Source organism: Dermacentor silvarum, unplaced genomic scaffold, assembly GCF_013339745.2.
Source record: "Dermacentor silvarum isolate Dsil-2018 unplaced genomic scaffold, BIME_Dsil_1.4 Seq809, whole genome shotgun sequence".
NCBI classification, from domain to species: Eukaryota; Metazoa; Arthropoda; class Arachnida; order Ixodida; family Ixodidae; genus Dermacentor; species Dermacentor silvarum.
In genome coordinates this window covers 39,264-59,494 of record NW_023606812.1, presented here as the reverse complement: position 1 = coordinate 59,494, position 20,231 = coordinate 39,264, and the positions used below count along the sequence as shown (strand labels likewise).

The 20,231-nt window shown below is 49.2% G+C and overlaps 15 non-coding genes across 15 annotated transcripts; all 15 read left to right on the top strand.

Annotated features, from left to right (window-relative positions):
- Window positions 1–2,212: 2,212 nt before the first annotated feature.
- Trnag-ccc (transfer RNA glycine (anticodon CCC)) lies at window positions 2,213–2,282 on the top strand. The gene has a single exon. It is a non-coding gene; the product is annotated as a tRNA-Gly (tRNA).
- Window positions 2,283–7,388: 5,106 nt separating this feature from the next.
- Window positions 7,389–7,460, top strand: Trnag-ccc (transfer RNA glycine (anticodon CCC)). Its single transcript has one exon. It is a non-coding gene; the product is annotated as a tRNA-Gly (tRNA).
- A 3,238-nt stretch (window positions 7,461–10,698) lies between these two features.
- On the top strand, window positions 10,699–10,769 carry Trnag-ccc (transfer RNA glycine (anticodon CCC)). The gene has a single exon. It is a non-coding gene; the product is annotated as a tRNA-Gly (tRNA).
- Window positions 10,770–10,856: 87 nt separating this feature from the next.
- On the top strand, window positions 10,857–10,927 carry Trnag-ccc (transfer RNA glycine (anticodon CCC)). Its single transcript has one exon. It is a non-coding gene; the product is annotated as a tRNA-Gly (tRNA).
- Window positions 10,928–15,956: 5,029 nt separating this feature from the next.
- Window positions 15,957–16,027, top strand: Trnag-ccc (transfer RNA glycine (anticodon CCC)). Its single transcript has one exon. It is a non-coding gene; the product is annotated as a tRNA-Gly (tRNA).
- Window positions 16,028–16,113: 86 nt separating this feature from the next.
- Window positions 16,114–16,184, top strand: Trnag-ccc (transfer RNA glycine (anticodon CCC)). The gene has a single exon. It is a non-coding gene; the product is annotated as a tRNA-Gly (tRNA).
- Window positions 16,185–16,271: 87 nt separating this feature from the next.
- Trnag-ccc (transfer RNA glycine (anticodon CCC)) lies at window positions 16,272–16,342 on the top strand. The gene has a single exon. It is a non-coding gene; the product is annotated as a tRNA-Gly (tRNA).
- An 87-nt stretch (window positions 16,343–16,429) lies between these two features.
- On the top strand, window positions 16,430–16,500 carry Trnag-ccc (transfer RNA glycine (anticodon CCC)). Its single transcript has one exon. It is a non-coding gene; the product is annotated as a tRNA-Gly (tRNA).
- Window positions 16,501–16,586: 86 nt separating this feature from the next.
- Window positions 16,587–16,657, top strand: Trnag-ccc (transfer RNA glycine (anticodon CCC)). The gene has a single exon. It is a non-coding gene; the product is annotated as a tRNA-Gly (tRNA).
- An 87-nt stretch (window positions 16,658–16,744) lies between these two features.
- On the top strand, window positions 16,745–16,815 carry Trnag-ccc (transfer RNA glycine (anticodon CCC)). The gene has a single exon. It is a non-coding gene; the product is annotated as a tRNA-Gly (tRNA).
- Window positions 16,816–16,902: 87 nt separating this feature from the next.
- Trnag-ccc (transfer RNA glycine (anticodon CCC)) lies at window positions 16,903–16,973 on the top strand. Its single transcript has one exon. It is a non-coding gene; the product is annotated as a tRNA-Gly (tRNA).
- An 86-nt stretch (window positions 16,974–17,059) lies between these two features.
- On the top strand, window positions 17,060–17,130 carry Trnag-ccc (transfer RNA glycine (anticodon CCC)). The gene has a single exon. It is a non-coding gene; the product is annotated as a tRNA-Gly (tRNA).
- An 87-nt stretch (window positions 17,131–17,217) lies between these two features.
- Window positions 17,218–17,289, top strand: Trnag-ccc (transfer RNA glycine (anticodon CCC)). The gene has a single exon. It is a non-coding gene; the product is annotated as a tRNA-Gly (tRNA).
- An 87-nt stretch (window positions 17,290–17,376) lies between these two features.
- Trnag-ccc (transfer RNA glycine (anticodon CCC)) lies at window positions 17,377–17,447 on the top strand. Its single transcript has one exon. It is a non-coding gene; the product is annotated as a tRNA-Gly (tRNA).
- Window positions 17,448–17,534: 87 nt separating this feature from the next.
- Trnag-ccc (transfer RNA glycine (anticodon CCC)) lies at window positions 17,535–17,606 on the top strand. Its single transcript has one exon. It is a non-coding gene; the product is annotated as a tRNA-Gly (tRNA).
- Window positions 17,607–20,231: the final 2,625 nt, after the last annotated feature.

The window sequence follows — 20,231 nt, the reverse complement described above, 5'->3', positions numbered from 1 at the left end:
ATACCGCAATTGTCGAGCGAAGTAAAAGATACGTTAGAACAACCAATAACAGAAAACGAAGTGATGAAAGCTATCGAAGACCTGAACCCTGGCAAGTCACCAGGACCAGACGGTCTTTGTGCAGTTTGGTATAAAACTTTCAAGGACCACCTAGCTCCTAGTCTAACCGCAGTTTTCAATGAAGCATATGAACTGAAAATGCTTCCACCATCCTTTGGCCAGTCCCATACAGTACTAATTCCGAAAACAGAAGAGACCGAAAAGCTCAAGCAACTTTCCTCTTACAGACCTATAGCGCTGACTAACTGCGACTACAAAATATTGATGAAGGTACTGGCACGTCGGGTTCAGTCAGTTATCAAGGATATAGTCGGCCCGCACCAGACGTGCGGCATCCGCGGAAGAACGATTTTGACCAACATTCATAAGATAAAGTGCATGCTAGAGTGTTGTGACGCCATGTACGATGCAGTGGCGATCCTCCAGCTGGACTTGGAGAAAGCGTTTGATTGCGTTTCGCATGAGATCTTGCTTACCATCGTGAAACATGTCAATTTTGGCCGCATAATCACTGAGGGGGTGACCATGGCGTACCGGAGCTGCTGTACGAGACTTATAATTAATCAGACATTGGGGGCCCCCATTAATGTGAAGCGTTCCGTTCGCCAGGGTTGTCCACTCAGCCCACTCTTGTTTTGTGTTTACCTAGAAACTTTGTGTCAGGCTATAATCCAAAATAATCACATTAACGGATTTCAACTGCAAGCATCAGAGGTCAAGTTATTGGCTTATGCTGACGATGTGGCTGTATGCTGCAAAGATACGCAGAGTGTGTTGAATACTGTTAGTATCGTCAGAAGGTTTGGTGAAGTCACTAATAGCTTTGTGAACTGGCAGAAATGTTTGGGTTTTTGGCATGGAAGGTGGGCGTCTACCCCAGACCACTTTTCGAACGTAAGCTGGGTTACGACACCAGTTAAGTACCTTGGCGCACCCCTTGATGCCTACAAGGACAGTAGCGAATACTGGAAGGAGCGGACAAAGGAAATAAAAGAAACAGCGGACAAATGGAACGCGGGCTACTTGTCAATATTTGCGAGAGCTACAGCATGCAACATGTTTCTTGTCACAAAGATCTGGTACGTAATGCAGGTCCTACAGTGTTCTCGGATTAATGTGCAGAAACTGCACCGCGTGTTCGCTGTTTTCGTGTGGGCATCAAGCTGGGAGCGATGCAGCCGAGATAATCTATTCCGGCGTGTTAAGGATAGCGGTCTTGGGTTGGCGCACCTCTTCTTGCGTCAACTCGTGAACAGGTTCTTTTTCTTTCGCGATACGACTGACCCTTTTCTGCGCACCGTTATCCAAATGAGACTATCACGAGCCCTTCCCGAGTTTGTTGTTGGTACCGAAACAATGACAGGTCCAGTTCGTGGTTTCTTCCGGGAAATAGTTGATAGTCTTTCTTTTCTGCGTGCTTGTTTTTCAAATGCATATTTGTGGACTGTAAAACGGAAAAAGTTATATCGAGATTTGTGTGATAGTGTTTTGCTTGTACCCATGTACAGAGCCGTGTACAGTAGAGGCCCAGGCCTAGACGTTCTGAAAAGGGTGAGAAAGATGCCAGTGCAACCAGGCACCAAATCGTTCTTCTTTAAATATCATACCGGTACTTTACACGTTAAAACATTTCTGGAAAAACATAAGTTCTATTTGCCATGGGGAACCAACTGCCTTATTTGTAGAAAACCGGAAAACATAGATCATGTCTTCATCCACTGTTGGGAGGGGGTCTATTTCTGGGACGTGTTGCAAAGAACCTTAAAAAAGGAGTTACCGATAGATCCCCAGGGAATCAGGTTTTTGCCTGTAAATGACGACGAAGGTTTCCTGTACGACCTGATCATGCTCACGGGCCTCCACTGTCTATGGCGCTCGAGAATGGCGGGGTACCACTGTGACCCTGATGCCCGACCGGCGCGTGTATACTTCCGTGAATGTATGCAGAGGTACATAGAAGTACAGAAATCACAACAACCTGTTCCTGAGTGGCTGTCCAGGGTTGAACCCCTGACAGAACTCAAGGAATTTTAATAGACAACGTCATGCCGCAGTAGCGGACCGCAACAAATGTATATATTGCTGTTTTTGTAGAGTTTTCATTGCAATTTGTGTTGTTCTATGTCGAGGACTGGCAATAAAGAAAAAAAAAGCGCCGCTGGTGTAGTGGTATCATGCAAGATTCCCATTCTTGCGTCCGGGTTCGATTCCCGGGCGGCGCAGTCTTTTTTTTCTTCGCCATGCTCATTATTGTTCTTTTTCTTTCTTTTTTATTGACTCTTCTTATTATAGCGATGTACCGAAGCGCCGCTGGTGTAGTGTATCATGCAGATTCCCATTCTTGCGTCCCGGGTTCGATTCCCAGGCGGCGCAGTCTTCTTTTTTCTTCGCCATGCTCATTTATTGTTCTTTTCTTCTTTGTTATTGACATCTTATTATGAGCGATGTACCGAAGCGCCGCTGGTGTCATTCTGCTTCCGGCCACCGAGCGTGACGGATCGTCGAATCATGGCCTCTTCAGGGCAGCGACAGCGGTCATTTTGGCCGCGGAAACAGGCGCAACGATGAAGATATCGAATATCCGTTTATTCTGCCTCAACTGCCCCAAGGACGATTGGCGATTAATACCGTGTTTTTGCACGGTGATGTGCGTGCGAGACCTTACAAGGTCGAAGATTTCAGGGACGCCCTGCTGCCGACAGGTTTGCTGCCTGAGGTGCTATGCATAGGGGCGTACCAGATTAACCACGTCTGGGCGGTGACCCTCAAGGATGCGACCGCCACAAAACGACTGTTGGCCCTCAAGGAACTACAAGTAAAGGGACGACGGTGCGTCATCGTTGACCCGTAGGACCAGCAGGTGAAGCTTCGGCTTCACTGGCTGCTGTACGGCGTCGCTGACGAGGACGTCCGCACGGCGTTCGCAGCTTTCGGCAAGGTCGAGGAAGTGAGCCGGGAGAGGTGGCGTGTCCAAGGCATGGGAGAAAAGACGTCAACCACAAGGACCGTGCTGCTGAAGCTGAAAAGTGGCGTCAAGGTGGAGGACCTCCCTCACCAGGTCCGCGTCGGCGGTGTGTTGGCCCTGGTGGTTGTTCCCGGTCGCCATATATGCAGTGCTTGCGCTGCCAAGGCACGGGACACGTCCGCCGGGAGTGCAAAGTCCCCCGCTGTTCACGGTGCAGACGATTCGGCCACGTCGACGCTGACTGTGTGAAATCCTACGCCGCCGCGACAGGCCCAGCTGCGAATGACGTTGCGGCAGAGCACGTCATGGACGTTGTGGAGGCGGAGGACGCTGCCAAAGGAGCTGGAGACCTGGTGCCGTCACCGACAAGCAATGGTACGCCGAACGAGGGTACAGACGGCAAGTTAGCCGAGGCTGCTGAGAAGCCGAGTTTGCCGGAACAGCTCCCGACTGCAGAGGTCCAGGCGACCGGAGGCGTTGGTGAAGACGCGGCCGATGACGACGAAACAGCAATGCAGCAGGACCAGGCCGTCATCGACGGCGACCGGACAACGACCCTTGGTGCCGCAGTCAAGCGCTCCCATGAGGAGACCAAGGACAGGGACGAGAGTGCAACCAATAGCAGTGAGGGACCGCCGACCAAGACGCCGCTGGGAAGGCGGATGGGCTTCAAGCCAAAACCGAACGTTCCTCCTGAGAGAACACCTGGTGACAAAGCACCGGCCACTAACGCCGCCGGGAAGACGGAGGGTCCCGGAGGCGACTAGCCGAGGGCTAGTCGTAAACGGTAAGCACCATGCTCCGGGCCTACATTTTCTCTAGTTCAATATGGCTCTGTTTCCGTCCCTTAGTATTGCCACATTAAACGTGAGAGGGTTGGCGGCTAGTCGTAGGCAAAGTCAGCTCCTACGGTTAGTCACTGACCATGACATAGACGTACTAGCCGTCCAGGAAACTAAGGTAGACGGGGAGGAGGAGACCGGGAGCATGGTGCGACGTTTCACGACTAGGTATTTTGCGGTGGTCAGTCATGCGATTGGCACGTCCGGGGGCTGCCTTCTTTTTGTAAAGAAGCTGCCAGGAATACAGATTCAAAGAGTATTTTCTTGTGAGTCTGGAAGGATTGCTTTTTGTGATGTTTTCACGAGTAATGTCGAGTTTCGCATCATATGCGTATACGCACCGAACTCTGTGGATGAGCGTGTCTTATTCTTTTCGAACCTTGAACAGTATGTCCGGTGTGATAAGCGCGTAATCCTGTTAGGAGACTTCAATTGTGTGCTGAGCGCTAAAGACAGAGTTAACAATGCCGGTATGCGTGACAAAACTAATGATGTGTTGTCAATATAATAAGCGAAAATGAACTTGACGATGTCTTTGAGTGTCTCGAAGCTGATCATGAAGTGACGTTTACGCGTTTTCAGGGTAGTAGCCATGCGCGATTGGATCGCATGTACATTTCGTTGGATGCAATCCCAAAATGCCATGGCTATTGCGTTGTACCTGTGTCGTTCTCGGACCACTGTCTGGTTAAATGTGAAGTCGGCATGGAGAAAAGGAGACACGCTTTCAATTGGGACCTCTGGAAAATGAATGCAATGCTACTAATCGATGAGCCATTTCTTGCCGCAGTACGCGATATGGTTAATAAAATACACGAAGCAACATCGGAAACAATAGCGGAAAAGTGGGAATGCTTTAAACAAAACGTTAAAATGAAAGCCTTGGACCGATCGAGCTGCCTAAAATATGAGAGGGAAGTGAAAGAAAAGGGTTTTAGAACACTACTCAGACAGCTTATTACGCTTGAGTGCAGACAGCCTGGGGCGTACAAAGACGACGTGCGAAACATCAAGCAAAAGCTTGAACAGTTTGATAAAGAGCGTTATCAAGGTGCCATTGTGCGAGCACGTGCCGATGCACTAGCGGCAGGGGAGACGCCCACAAAAAGGGCGCTTGGACTAGAAAAGGCGCACGGACGACGCAACAATGTTGATAATATTTTAATGAACGGCAGTGTTGTTGAAGACAACGAAAGCATAGGCCGCGCTTTCACTGAGTACTACCAGTCGCTCTTTGCATTCCAGGCTGCCAATTTAGTTGGGTTTAAAGCTGCTTTTCTCCATCGTATGCCGCGATTGGATGATGACACCAAAGAAGGACTAGAAGGCAGAATAACCCAGAGGGAAGTCGAGAAAGCAATCGACGATTTGAACCTGGGCAAGTCACCCGGACCTGATGGTCTCAGCGCTGGGTGGTATAAGGCGTTTAAAAGCGAACTGGCTCCTTTGCTAGCTGCGGTATTTAATGACGCATATGAGCAGAAATCCTTGCCACCTTCCTTTGGAAAAGCGCACACTATACTAATACCTAAGACCGATCAAATAGATAAACTAAAGCTGGTCACATCCTACAGGCCCATATCATTAACAAACATCGATTATAAAATATTTATGAAGGTTATAGCCACCAGACTCCAAGGTGTCATCAAGGAAATAGTCGCTGACCACCAAACTTGCGGCATCAAGGGGTGATATATTTTTGCGAACATCCATAGGATGCGGTGTGTTCTCGAGTGCTGTGACGTCACCTATAGCGGCGTTGCCGTTCTTCAGCTCGACCTCGAGAAAGCGTTTGACTGTGTCGCGCATGCTATTTTGTTTGCAATCTTGGATCATGTTAATGTTGGTTCCATGATCACTGAGGGAGTGGCCTTGGCGTATCAGAACTGCACAACGCGATTAATTGTTAATAAGTCACTGGGGGCCCCCATTAACATCATGCGTTCAGTGCGCCAAGGCTGCCCCCTCAGTCCGCTTCTGTTCGCTATATATATATTGAAGCAATGTGTCTCCCAATCACTGAAAATGTCAGAATACGTGGTTTTAGGCTGGCAGCGGCCGAAGTTAAAGTACTCGCGTATGCAGACGACATTGCAGTGTGTTGCACAGACAAACCAAGTATAACTGAAGCAATAACTGTAGTGAAGCACTTCTGTGACGTCACGGGCAGCACAGTAAATTGGGGCAAATCCCTTGGACTATGGCACGGGGAGTGGCCGTCTGCACCGGACCACTTCGCGAACGTGAACTGGATGAAAACTCCTGCACGGTATCTAGGTGTTCCCCTCGACAGCTACAACAGCAGCGAGGAATACTGGAGGAGTCAAACCAAAGAAATGAAAGATAAAGTAGACAGATGGCAAGGAACTAACCTGTCTATTTTTGCAAGAGCGACAGTTTGCAATATTTTCTTTATCTCTAAGTTGTATTATGTCATGCAAGTGCTCCATTGTTCCCGGGCAAACGTGCAAAGGCTGCACAGAGTGTTTGCGGTTTTCATCTGGGGTTCGACATGGGAAAGGTGCAACCGAACAAACTTGTTCAGAAGAGTGAAGGACGGGGGTGTGGGCTTAATTCATCTCTTTGTTAGACAGCTGGTAAACAGATTTTTGTTTTTTCGCGATACGCGAGACCCTTTTCTGCGCACTGTTTGCCAGCTCAGGTTGAGCGACGCATTGCCGGAACATGTTGTCAGTACAGAAAGCATGATCGGAACACTTCGTGGGTATCTCAAGGAAGTGGTCGAAAGTGTACGCTTCCTCACTGTGCGCTTTTCAAATGATTATCTTTGTGAAGTGAAAAGGAAAACACTGTATAGAGACCTTGCTGATGTACTTTTCCCAGTACCATTATATAGAGCCATATACAGTGGAGGGCCAGGACAGGATGTGCTTAAACGGGTGAAACGCATGGAGGTGTCACCCGGGGTAAAAACATTTTTCTTTAACCTTCATACCGGAACGCTCCCCGTCAAGACTTTTATGAAAGAACGGGGTTGCACTGTACCATGGGGATCGCACTGCTTGATCTGCAAGCAGCCCGAAACCACAGACCATGTTTTTTTGCACTGTTGGGAGGGGGTTTACTTCTGGGACGTGTTACAGCGAACACTAAAGAAAGAATTGCCAGTGGACCCCCATGGGATCAGGTATCTGTCAATTAAGGACGATGACGGGGTTCCTTATGACTTTATTATGCTCATTGCACTCCACTGTTTATGGCGGGCTCGTATGGCAGGGTACCACTGTGACCCCGACGCGAGGCCCGCGAGGATTTATTTCAAAGAATGTGTATCTCGCTTTATTGAAGAACAGAAAATGAAAGTGTATGTACCGGATTGGCTGTCAAGGCTGGTTCCTCTGGCAGCCATGAAGGAATTTTAACGTGACAACGTCGGTCCTATACGGACGGACGACTTACTTGTTTTTTTTTCTGTACAACAGCGTGCATTTGTGTTATTGGAGTGTGTGGTAATTTGTATGTACTGTCTTATGTCGAAGACCGGCAATAAATAAAAAAAAGCGCCGCTGGTGTAGTGGTTTCATGCAAGATTCCCATTCTTGCGTCCCGGGTTTGATTCCCGGGCGGCAGCAGTCTTCTTTTTTCTTCGCCATGCTCATTTATTGTTCTTTTTCTTTCTTTGTTATTGACACTCTTCTTATTATGAGCGATGTACCGAAGCGCCGCTGGTGTCATTCTGCTTCCGGCTTCCGAGCTTAACGGATCGCGGTATCATGGGCTCCACTGGAGCGGCTAATGCGGCAGTCAGCCGCGGCAACAGGCTTTTGACTGAGGATGATAAGGGCTACCAGATTATTTTGCCACGACTACCAACAGCACGCATCGTATTAAATACGGTTTTTTTGCACGGCGACGCTCGTGTTCGCCCGTTCCGTGTAGAAGATTTTCGGGACGCGCTTCAAGCTGTTGGTATGCTCTCGGGCGTCGTCGCCCTTGGAGCGTACCAAATCAACCATGTGTGGGCGGTGACGATGAACACAGCCGAGGCTTCCAAAAAGCTGGCGGCGCTGAAGGAAATGCAGGTCAAGGGGCGTCGCTGCCTGGTGATCGACCCGAAGGAACAACAGGTGAAGCTGCGTCTTCACTGGCTTCTGCACGGTGTTGAAGACGAGGACGTGAAGACGGCGTTGGCCTCCTTCGGCAACGTGACTGAAGTGACCCGCGAGCGCTGGCGAGTGGATGGCGTCTCTGACAAGGGCTCAACAACTCGAGCAGTGCTACTGCAGCTCAAGTCTGGGATGAAGGTCGACGACTTGCCCCATCAGATACGCGTCGCCGGCGAACTCGCGCTTGTGGTCGCCCCAGGTCGCCCTATGCAGTGTCTGCGCTGTCGGGGTTCTGGCCACGTACGACGAGAATGTAAGGTTCCCCGTTGCTCCAGGTGCAGGCTTTTCGGCCACGCCGACGCGGACTGTGTACGCTCTTACGCAGTAGCCGCGGGTTCGGCAGAGAGCGAGCCTTTGACATCAGAGCACATGATGGACGTCATCGAGGCGGATGACGCGGCCAAGGGAGCCGGAAGCGGCAACGCGGCGGCAGAAACGAGCGAGACGACCACCCCGACGAAAGGAGGACGGGATGATGTCCCTACCCCCACGGAGCCAGCAGCAACTCTCGGGAGCGTGACGGAGACCCCGGCAGAGAACGAGAGCCCCCAGCAGGCTACTGACGCTACTCTGGCAGCAGAAGATAGCACGACCCCCACCAACGCCCGCATCGAAGGCGTCTCGGCATCGGTCAAGAGGTCCCTGCAGCAGGACGAGAAAGTCGACGGAAAGGCCGGCGGTGACTCTGAGGCTCCGCCCGCTAAGACGTTGTCCGGAAGGCGTTCGACCATCAAGCCTAAGCCGAACCTGGAGGCCGACCGTAGGCCAGCCGCGAAGCCGAACCCAGACGAAGTCGACCGACGGCCACCGGATGGCCACGGAGGCGTCTAGCGGACTGCTAGACGTTAAGGTGAGCACCATGCTCCGGGCCTTCTCCCCCCCCCCCCTTCTTGTATTAGTAATGGCTTCCAACCCGTCGCTTAGCCTCGGCACGCTAAACGTTCGAGGTCTGGCCGCCAAAAGGAAACAGAGTCAGGTGTACCGACTACTAGTGGACCAGGACCTCGACGTTTTAGCCGTGCAAGAAACAAGGTAGACGGCGAGGAGCAGACCGGGAGCATGGTGCAAAGGTTCACCTATACGTACTATACGGTAGTGAGCCACGCCGTAGGGACGTCGGCTGGATGTGTATTGTTCGTGAAGAAGCTCCCAGGGCTTGTTATGGAAGGTTACTTTTCATGCACCTCTGGCCGTCTTATCGTTTGTGACTTCAGCTATTGCGATGTCCACTGGCGCGTGTTGTGTGTTTATGCACCTAATACAGTGGAAGAAAGGGCAAATTTCTTTCTTAACCTACAGCATCACCTCTCGGTGCACAAAATGATGGCCTTAGTTGGTGACTTCAATTGCGTATTGAGTGCCCAGGATAGGTCTACGTGACGCATAGTTCATGACAAAAGCAGTGATACCCTGGCACAGATTCTACGCGAATACGAATTGGAGGACATCGCTGAGTGTTTTCGGGGGGACCGAGACGGTGAGGTATACTCATTTGCAGGGATACAAGTCACGCGCGATTGGACCGTATTTATTTGTCAGATGACTTAGTCGAAAAATTCCAGTATTATGCAGTGACTGCAGTATCCTTTTCTGACCACTGCCTGGTAAAATGCAGGGTTGGCCACAAGAAAGAAGGAAGCAAATTTGTGTGGGAACTGTGGAAAATGAATGCGGAGCTGCTACGGGATGACACTTTTAACGAAAAGGTAGTGGCTGCTCTGAACACTTTTGGAAATGACAGTTCCATCAAGTTAGGCGAGGAATGGGAGTTGCTAAAGCAAACTATTAAAATGAAGGCAATCGAAAGGGGTAGCGTACTGCGATATGAAAAGAAGGCAAGAGAAAACGCTTTAAAATCAATGCTGGATAAATTTGCGGAGCTCGAATGCACGCAACCGGGCGCTTATAAAGAAGATATGCGTGCCGTTAAGAAGAAACTTGAGGCGTTTGACGAAGAGCGCTACCGGGGTGCACTGGTGCGCGCGAGAGCCGAAAGGCTGGCATGCGGCGAAATGCCTACGAAAAGAGCGCTGGGATTAGAAATAAAGCACTCCAGACGCAAGCATATTAAGGCCATCGAACGCGACGGGGTTGAAGTAACCGATAACCATAACGTAGGGTGTGCTTTCTTTGAACACTTTCAAAAGCTTTTCGCATTCAGGCCCGTCAATATGCAAGGATTCAAACGCCTATTTTTGGAGCGAATACCGCAATTGTCGAGCGAAGTAAAAGATACGTTAGAACAACCAATAACAGAAAACGAAGTGATGAAAGCTATCGAAGACCTGAACCCTGGCAAGTCACCAGGACCAGATGGTCTTTGTGCAGTTTGGTATAAAACTTTCAAGGACCACCTAGCTCCTAGTCTAACCGCAGTTTTCAATGAAGCATATGAACTGAAAATGCTTCCACCATCCTTTGGCTAGTCCCATACAGTACTAATTCCGAAAACAGAAGAGACCGAAAAGCTCAAGCAACTTTCCTCTTACAGACCCATAGCGCTGACTAACTGCGACTACAAAATATTGATGAAGGTACTGGCACGTCGGGTTCAGTCAGTTATCAAGGATATAGTCGGCCCGCACCAGACGTGCGGCATCCGCGGAAGAACGATTTTGACCAACATTCATAAGATAAAGTGCGTGCTAGAGTGTTGTGACGCCATGTACGATGCAGTGGCGATCCTCCAGCTGGATGTACCGACGCGCCGCTGGTGTAGTGGTATCATGCAAGATTCCCATTCTTGCGTCCCGGGTTCGATTCCCGGGCGGCGCAGTCTTCTTTTTTCTTAGCCACGCTCATTTATTGTTCTTTTTCTTTCTTTATTAGTGACACTCTTCTTATTATGAGCGATGTACCGACGCGCCGCTGGTGTAGTGGTATCATGCAAGATTCCCATTCTTGCGTCCCGGGTTCGATTCCCGGGCGGCGCAGTCTTCTTTTTTCTTCGCCATGCTCATTTATTGTTCTTTTTCTTTCTTTATTATTGACACTCTTCTTATTATGAGCGATGTACCGAAGCGCCGCTGGTGTAGGGCGATTCTGCTTCCGGCAGCCGAGCTGAGCGGACGCAGGATGGCAGGCCCTTCAGGGGTGGCTATAGCGGCACGTTTCGGCCGCGGTAACAGGTCTTTTGACGTTGAAAACGATTACGAAGTTGTACTGCCAAACCTGCCGACAGGACGAGTTGTTTTGAATACTGTTTTTTTACATGCGGACGTCCGTTCCCGGCCATATCGAGTGGAAGACTTTCGCGACACACTGGCCCGCCTGACGCTGCTCCCCGAGGTTGTTGCCTTGGGGGCGTATCGTATGAGTCATGTGTGGGCAGTGACGTTCAAGAATATGGATGCAGTGAAAAGGATCCTGGCCCTCGGAGACATCAAGGTCAAAAACTGCCGCTGCCTCGTCATCGACCCGGCAAACCAAGATGTGCGGATGAAGGTACATTGGCTGCTTCACAATGTACTTGACGAAGATTTGCGACGTGCGTTTGCAGCGTACGGGCAAGTGACTGAAATCAGCAGAGAGCGTTGGCGGGTACACGGCGTGACCGACAAAGGCTCGACGACCCGTCTGGTGACCCTCAGGTTGAAGGTGGGCCTTAAAATTGATGACCTGCCTCATCAAGTGAACGTAAGCGGCGAGCAAGCCCTTGTTGTAGTGCCGGGAAGAGCGCCCATTTGTCTACGCTGCCGAGGAAAGGGGCACATTCGTCGTGACTGCCGTGTGCCACGTTGCGGGGGCTGCCGGAGGTTCGGTCATGAGGAGCACGACTGCACGCTCTCCTATGCCAGCGTCACCGGTCCCGTGGGTGGTGATGACTCGTCCGAGCTGCTCATGGACGAGCGTGACGCTGAAGACGCAGCAAGTTCGGGCGACGGAGCGGTAGCGACGACAGACCTGGCCAAAGTAAGTGGGCCGAACGTGACAACGGGGCAACAGCCCGCTGACCAGCCGTTGGAGCCACAACCAGAGATTGCAACAGCCTCAGAGAGGCCAGAATCGTCTGAACCTCCCAGCAAGGAGCCGGACGCTACCGCCGGACAGGACAATATGGACCAGAGCGAGAGCGCAGCCGGCGGCCTGGCCAGCAAGCGCCCTTGGGATGAAGGTAGAGACGAGACAAGTACTTCCGATAGCGGCGGTGGTGGGGAACCACCGACGAAGGCAGTAGGGAATAGGCGTCCATCTTTCAAACCGCGGCCGACAATTCCGGCCGGCCCGCGGGCAGAGGCCAAGCCGCCTCTGCAGTCTACACCGCCTGGGTAGGTGAGACTGTTCCCGGAAGGACTTTATAGCGTAAGAGGCAAATGTCAGTGTTGCATGTGAGCCGCGATGAAAAACGCGAGAATGGCTGAGACACCCACATTCACCTATTTAAGTCGTGCGATCTTCGTGTTTTCTGGTGAGCATTTGCGTGAGGTAGAAACCGTATGGTAGCTCTGCTCATAACGACAACATGCCCTATAAATTAGAAACAGCCTTACGCGTATGAACGCTTAACATTCGAGGGCTGGGGTCTAGGAGGCGGCAGTATCAGTTGCGCCGCTTGTTTCTCGAGAATGAAGTTGATATTGCCGCCGTGCAGGAAACGAAAGTTGAGTCCCAAGAGCAGACAGACCGCATGGTTTCGCCTTTCCGCGACCGCTACAATGTATGTGTCAGCCATTCTCATGGTACATCCGGTGGTTGCTTACTTCTTTTGAAGAATTCAATTGGTATTGCCGTAGAGTGTTTATATAATGATACTTTAGGACGATTAATTGTGTGCGACTTTTCTTTTTCTGGCGCGAGTTGGCGGGTTGTTTGTGTTTATGCACCACATAGAGAGCAAGAGCGCAAAACGTTTTTCGAAAACCTTGAAGTGCACCTTTCGTGTGATAGGACATATATTTTTCTTGGAGATTTCAACTGTGTTTGCACTCCCGAAGATAGGGCAAGCAAAGTGCCGGTGCGCGATTGTAGTGCCTTGTTTTTGAATACAATAGTTCGCGAGCGAGAGTTGGATGACGTAGGATGTGTGCTGTCTCAGAGTACTCAGTACACACATTACCAGCATAACAGTCAGGCGAGGCTTGACAGAGCCTACGTGTCAACAGCATTACTTCCCTTGTGCCGAGACTATAGTGTTATGCATGTTTCTTTCAGCGACCATAGCCTAGTTATGTTTACCATCAATAAAAAAGAAAAGCAGAGATTCAATTGGGACCTATGGAAGTTGAACGACAAGCTACTTGATGACGACACGTTTGTAGAGAAAGTTAACATTGAATTAGACAAATTACTCAAGTGTAGCACGGGAAGTATAATTTATACATGGGAGTGTTTTAAAGAAAAGGTAAAAATTGACGCGATCGAAAGGGCATCTTGTATAAGACATAGCCAAAGGAAAGAAGAAAAGCAGTTGCAGTGTCAGTTAGATTTTTTACTCTGTCAAGAATGCGTGCCACCGGGCATGCGCAGTAAAGAAATTAAAGACGTTAAACGAAAGTTGGAGACTATAGACGTAGAGAGATATAAGGGAGCTGTGGTGCGCGCACGCGCCGAGAGGCTTTGGTGTGGCGAGATGCCCACGAAACGTGCACTGGCAGACGAAAAGAGCTATGCAACTAAAAACGAAATCAAGGCGATAGAATATCAGAACGTCGTCACAAGCGATAAATCGATGATTGAACATGCATTTGTGGATCATTATCGCGAATTGTTAGGAAGCATGAAAGAGGGCAGTGGTACATTCAGGGATGAATTCTTAACACTTATGCCGCAACTCGGTGACGATCTAAAAGCAAATTTAGAGGCACCTCTCACAGTCAAAGAAATTGAAACATCGATCGAAAAAATGACACCTGGAAAAACACCTGGTCCAGATGGCCTAAGCGCAGCATTCTATAAGAAACATAAAACCGCTGTGGCAGAAGCCTTATGCGCTGTTTTACATGAGGCTTACGAAAAGAAAGAGTTACCAGCATCCTTCAGAAGGTCGCACATTGTGTTGATTCCGAAAACTGACGATCCCACAAAACAACTGTTTGTTGCATCATATCGACCGATAACCTTAGCGAATGTTGATTACAAACTTTTCATGGGTGTGTTGGCCAGGCGACTTCAAACTGTTATTAAAGAAATAGTAGGACCCCATCAAACCTGCGGCATCAAAGGAAGATCTATAACGACGAATATTCACATTGCAAGGAATATTTTGGAATGCTGCGAGGATTTTGAGAGTAGGGTAGCGATGCTACAGATAGATCTCGAGAAGGCATTTGACCGCGTGACTCACGAGATACTTCTGTGCATTCTCGACTACGTAAAAGTGGGATCTGTGGTTTTGGAGGGGGTACGAATGGCGTACACAGGATGCACTACGAGGATTGTAGTCAATAAGCAACTCAGCGAAAGCATTCCGGTCTTATCAAGTGTCAAACAAAGATGTCCCGCGTCAGCATTACTCTTCGCTATCTATTTAGAACCACTTTGTCAAAAAATGCTTCAGAATGAACGAGTTCGTGGTTTCCGCTTGATGGCCGCGGAAGTCAAAGTGCTTGGTTACGCAGATGATATCGCGGTCTTTTGTAATGATCAAGAAAGTGTCACAGTGGCGATAAGTGATGTCAAGGCATTCTGCGAGTGTACCGGTAGTAGAATTAATTGGAATAAATGTCTAGGTATCTGGCATGGAAACTGGCGAAGAACGCCCTCATTGTACGAAAACGTCACTTGGACGGTAACACCTGACAAGTACTTAGGCGTACCGCTCCAACACTACCGGGACACAACAGAATATTGGAACGATGAAACGGAGAACATACGCGTTAAGACGCAAAAATGGGGAGGTCGAGATTTTTCCATGTTTACGCGCGCAACGGTGTGCAACACATTTCTTGTTTCGCGAGTGTGGTATGTTCTTCAAGTGTTATCTATGACACGTAATGCTGTTCAAAAGCTACACAGAGTCATGGCAGTATTTGTGTGGGCTTCTACATGGGAAAGAACGAACCGCACAAATTTGTTCCGCTCTGTGCGCAGTGGGGGACTTGGCCTGGTCCATCTGTTCTTGCGGCAGATCGTGGCTAGGTTTATTTTTTACGCGATCAAGGCGATTGCTTCTTGAGAACAGTGTTACATGTGCGGTTGTCAAATTATTTGCCAGAATTTATTGTTTCAACGGTCCATGTCGAACAAAGACGACCAAGGGGTTATATGCGCGAGATCGTTGGGGCTTTCGAAATCCTAAAAGTACGCTTTTCGATGGAATATCTCTCTGGAGTTACACGAAAGAAATTATACAGGGATCTTATAGAAGCCATGTTGCCATTGCCTGTTTACCGATCACTGTACCCAAGAGGTCCCGGAGACGATGTTTTAGGCAGAGTCAAAAAGATGCCTGTGCGACCATCAGTCAAAACTTTCTTTTTCAAGCTACACAGTGGCACACTCCCTACCAAACCTTGGCTGCGAGAAAAAGGCATATTTGTTGCCTGGTCTGTAGACTGCATCATCTGCAAAAAGCCGGAGACAGTTGAACACATATTTCTGGATTGTAGTGATGCAGTCTTTCTCTGGGACATCCTTCAGAGGACCTTGAAGAAAGACTTGCCCGTAACACCGTACGGCATCCGTTTTCTGCCTGTCAAAAACGTAGGGGGTGTGCCCTACGATATGTTCATGGCACTCGTGCTCCACAGCGTGTGGAGGACGCGGATGGCCGTGCGCAACGAGGACCTGAATCCTCGATCGGCACGAGAGAATTTCATCGAAAGTGTAGAATACTTGAGAGAAGCGTACAAAGTTCAAAATGAGAAGCCGGAGTGGTACCCCCTTTTGGGGGAACTGTCTTTGATGAAGCGATTGCGTTTTTAACCCCTCACGTGCTGAAAGTTATGTGACAGCACTTTTATATGTGACAATGCACTGTACATGCTTGTTTTATATGCCAAGTAGGCAATAAAGAAAAAAAAAGCGCCGCTGGTGTAGTGGTATCATGCAAGATTCCCATTCTTGCGTCCCGGGTTCGATTCCCGGGCGGCGCAGTCTTCTTTTTCTTCGCCATGCTTATTTATTGTTCTTTTTCTTTCTTTATTATTGACACTCTTCTTATTATGAGCGATGTACCGACGCGCCGCTGGTGTAGTGGTATCATGCAAGATTCCCATTCTTGCGTCCCGGGTTCGATTCCCGGGCGGCGCAGTCTTCTTTTTTCTTCGCCATGCTCATTTATTGTTCTTTTTCTTTCTTTATTATTGACACTCTTCTTATTATGAGCGATGTACCGAAGCGCCGCTGGTGTAGTGGTATCATGCAAGATTCCCATTCTTGCGTCCCGGGTTCGATTCCCGGGCGGCGCAGTCTCCTTTTTTCTTCGCCATGATCATTTATTGTTCTTTTTCTTTCTTTATTATTGACACTCTTCTTATTATGAGCGATGTACCGAAGCGCCGCTGGTGTAGTGGTATCATGCAAGATTCCCATTCTTGCGTCCCGGGTTCGATTCCCGGGCGGCGCAGTCTTCTTTTTCTTCGCCATGCTTATTTATTGTTCTTTTTCTTTCTTTATTATTGACACTCTTCTTATTATGAGCGATGTACCGACGCGCCGCTGGTGTAGTGGTATCATGCAAGATTCCCATTCTTGCGTCCCGGGTTCGATTCCCGGGCGGCGCAGTCTTCTTTTTTCTTCGCCATGCTCATTTATTGTTCTTTTTCTTTCTTTATTATTGACACTCTTCTTATTATGAGCGATGTACCGAAGCGCCGCTGGTGTAGTGGTATCATGCAAGATTCCCATTCTTGCGTCCCGGGTTCGATTCCCGGGCGGCGCAGTCTCCTTTTTTCTTCGCCATGATCATTTATTGTTCTTTTTCTTTCTTTATTATTGACACTCTTCTTATTATGAGCGATGTACCGAAGCGCCGCTGGTGTAGTGGTATCATGCAAGATTCCCATTCTTGCGTCCCGGGTTCGATTCCCGGGCGGCGCAGTCTTCTTTTTCTTCGCCATGCTCATTTATTGTTCTTTTTCTTTCTTTATTATTGACACTCTTCTTATTATGAGCCAAGTACCGACGCGCCGCTGGTGTAGTGGTATCATGCAAGATTCCCATTCTTGCGTCCCGGGTTCGATTCCCGGGCGGCGCAGTCTTCTTTTTTCTTCGCCATGCTCATTTATTGTTCTTTTTCTTTCTTTATTATTGACACTCTTCTTATTATGAGCGATGTACCGAAGCGCCGCTGGTGTAGTGGTATCATGCAAGATTCCCATTCTTGCGTCCCGGATTCGATTCCCGGGACGGCGCAGTCTTCTTTTTTCTTCGCCATGCTCATTTATTGTTCTTTTTCTTTCTTTATTATTGACACTCTTCTTATTATGAGCGATGTACCGACGCGCCGCTGGTTTAGTGGTATCATGCAAGATTCCCATTCTTGCGTCCCGGGTTCGATTCCCGGGCGGCGCAGTCTTCTTTTTTCTTCGCCATGCTCATTTATTGTTCTTTTTCTTTCTTTATTATTGGCACTCTTCTTATGATGAGCGATGTACCGAAGCGCCGCTGGTGTAGTGGTATCATGCCAGATTCCCATTCTTGCGTCCCGGATTCGATTCCCGGGACGGCGCAGTCTTCTTTTTTCTTCGCCATGCTCATTTATTGTTCTTTTTCTTTCTTTATTATTGACACTCTTCTTATTATGAGCGATGTACCGAAGCGCCGCTGGTGTAGTGGATTCCACTTCCGGCCGCGAAAGCCTACGGACGTGGTTATCATGTGCTCCGATGGGGCGGTGTTTGCGGCCATGAACAGCCGCGGTAACAGGAATACTCCAGCTGAACATGAGGATTACGAGGTCATCCTACCGACTTTGCCCACAGGTCGTACAGTTTTGAATACCATATTTTTACATGCTGACGTGCGTGCAAGGCCTTATCGAGTTGAAGAATTCCGGGATACGTTGGACCATCTGGCACTGCTCCCTGAGGTGATAGCCTTAGGGGCGTATCAGATGAGCCATGTGTGGGCCGTCACCTTCAAGAACGCTGAAGGCGTCAAGAAAGCCCTGGCTATAGGTGAAATGAAAGTGAAAGGTCGCCGCTGTATAGTGGTAGACCCGACGAATCAAGACCTGCGCCTGAAGTTGCATTGGCTGTTGTTCAACGTTCCCGATGAAGATGTACGCGCTGCACTTGCAATGTTCGGCACTGTAACGGACGTCGCGAAAGAAAAGTGGCGAGTGTATGGCATCCAGGAGAAAACCACGACCACGCGGACGGTGAGCATCAAGCTTCATGCAGGCGTCAAGGTCGATGACCTCCCACACCAGCTTCGTGTCGGTGGGGAATTGGCGCTGCTAATTGCTCCGGGAAGAGCACCAGTGTGTTTGCGGTGTCACACCACGGGGCATATACGGCGAGACTGCCGTGTCCCTCGCTGCGCACGGTGCCGCCGTTTTGGCCACGACGAGAGCTCGTGTGTGAAGACATACGCAAGCGTAACAAGCCCAATGGGAAAAACGGACGTCACAGAGCTCGTCATGGACGAAGCTGACGCGGAAGAAGCTGCAGGAACGTCGCGACAAGTGAACCAAAAGGAGATACGACCCATAGACACGCCCTTGTATCCACAAGATAATGGAAAGCAAGGAGACCGGTGCACTGTAGAAGAGACCGACGTAAGGGACGTGCCTGCAAAAATCAGTGTAGGCACTGAAGAGGGCGAACCTTCAACAGAGCCAGCTAGTCAGTTCACGAGTAGCATGGACGTCACGGAGGAAGACAGCAGAGACGCAGTCAGCAAACGAGGACGCGAAGCTGCAACAGACGACTCGGACGGACAAGACGTCGCTGGCGCTGGGGAACCGCCAACGAAAACGGTGGTGACTCGGCGTTCATCATTGAAGCCAAAGCCCAACATTCCACCAGACAGAAAAGCGGTGCTGAAACCGCCAACGTAGCCGCGAGCTCTGGCGCCCAGCGGCTTCTTTGGGACTATGACGATGCTCATGAACGATCAAAAAGGGTAGTGAGTGGAGCCTTCGGCAACGCGACCCAAGCCGAAGCTCGAGGAGCGCAGACGTCGGGAACAGGTTGGCTTGTCGCTAATGAGCCGCGGATGTTTTGTTGTGCCTTTGCTCGAGAGGTATGCACCATGGCGTACATATTTTAATCTATGGACGATAAATTCGAGCACAGCACTACGCATTGCGACTATCAATGTCCGAGGTTTAAATGCTAGAAAGAAGCAGTACCAGCTGAGTCGCCTTTTCTTGGAGAACGACTTAGACGTAGTTGCAGTGCAAGAAACAAAAATAGATAGCGAGGAACAAACTGACCGCATGGTGCTGCCTTTCCGAGCTAGGTACGATGTTTGTGTTGCTCACGCATTCGGCACATCAGGTGGATGTGCTATTTTCATTAGAAACAGTTTAGGAATAGTTGTTGAGAATGTGTTCGTGTGCCAGAGTGGTAGATTTGTTATAGCCGATTTTTCAATGTCAGATTCTGGTTGGCGAATAATCTGCGTATATGCCCCTAATGCCGAAAATGAACGAGACGTGTTTTTTGAACGGCTGAAGCAGTACTTGATGTGCGAGAGACAAATAATTATGCTTGGAGATTTTAATTGTGTTTGCTCAGTGGCTGATCGTGTCAAAAATGTTCCAGTTAAGGAAAAGAGTGCCTCGCGCTTGATCGCAATGGTACAAGAGCATAATTTAGAAGATATAGGACAGGTGTTGTCTAATGGTACCCGGCCAGTTTTTACACACTATCAGCGTGCTAGCCACGCGAGACTGGATAGGATATATGTTTCATTGCAGTTAGTACCAGCATGCCACAGTTATATCGTTAAACATGTGTCATTCAGTGACCATTGTTTGGTGTTAGTCACATTTGGGACGCGCAAAGAGGCTTCACGCTTTAATTGGAAGATGTGGCTATTTAATGACAAGCTGCTACATAATGAATCGTTCGTTGAGTGCGTAAAGGAAAAGTTCGGACAGCTATTGGCAAGGCATGATGACGTTATAGACTTGTTGGAGCTTTTTAAAGAAGAAATAAAGATTTGTGCAATAGAAAAAGCTAGTGTGATGAAGTACGAAGAAAGAAAAAGGGAGAAAGAAATACAGCAAGAACTGGACTTTATGTACCGAGTAGAGGCCGATAAACCTGGTACGTTCGCAAAGCAGATCAATGAACTTAAGAGTCAACTGGAGCTTATCGACGAAGATAAGTACAGAGGAGCGGTGAT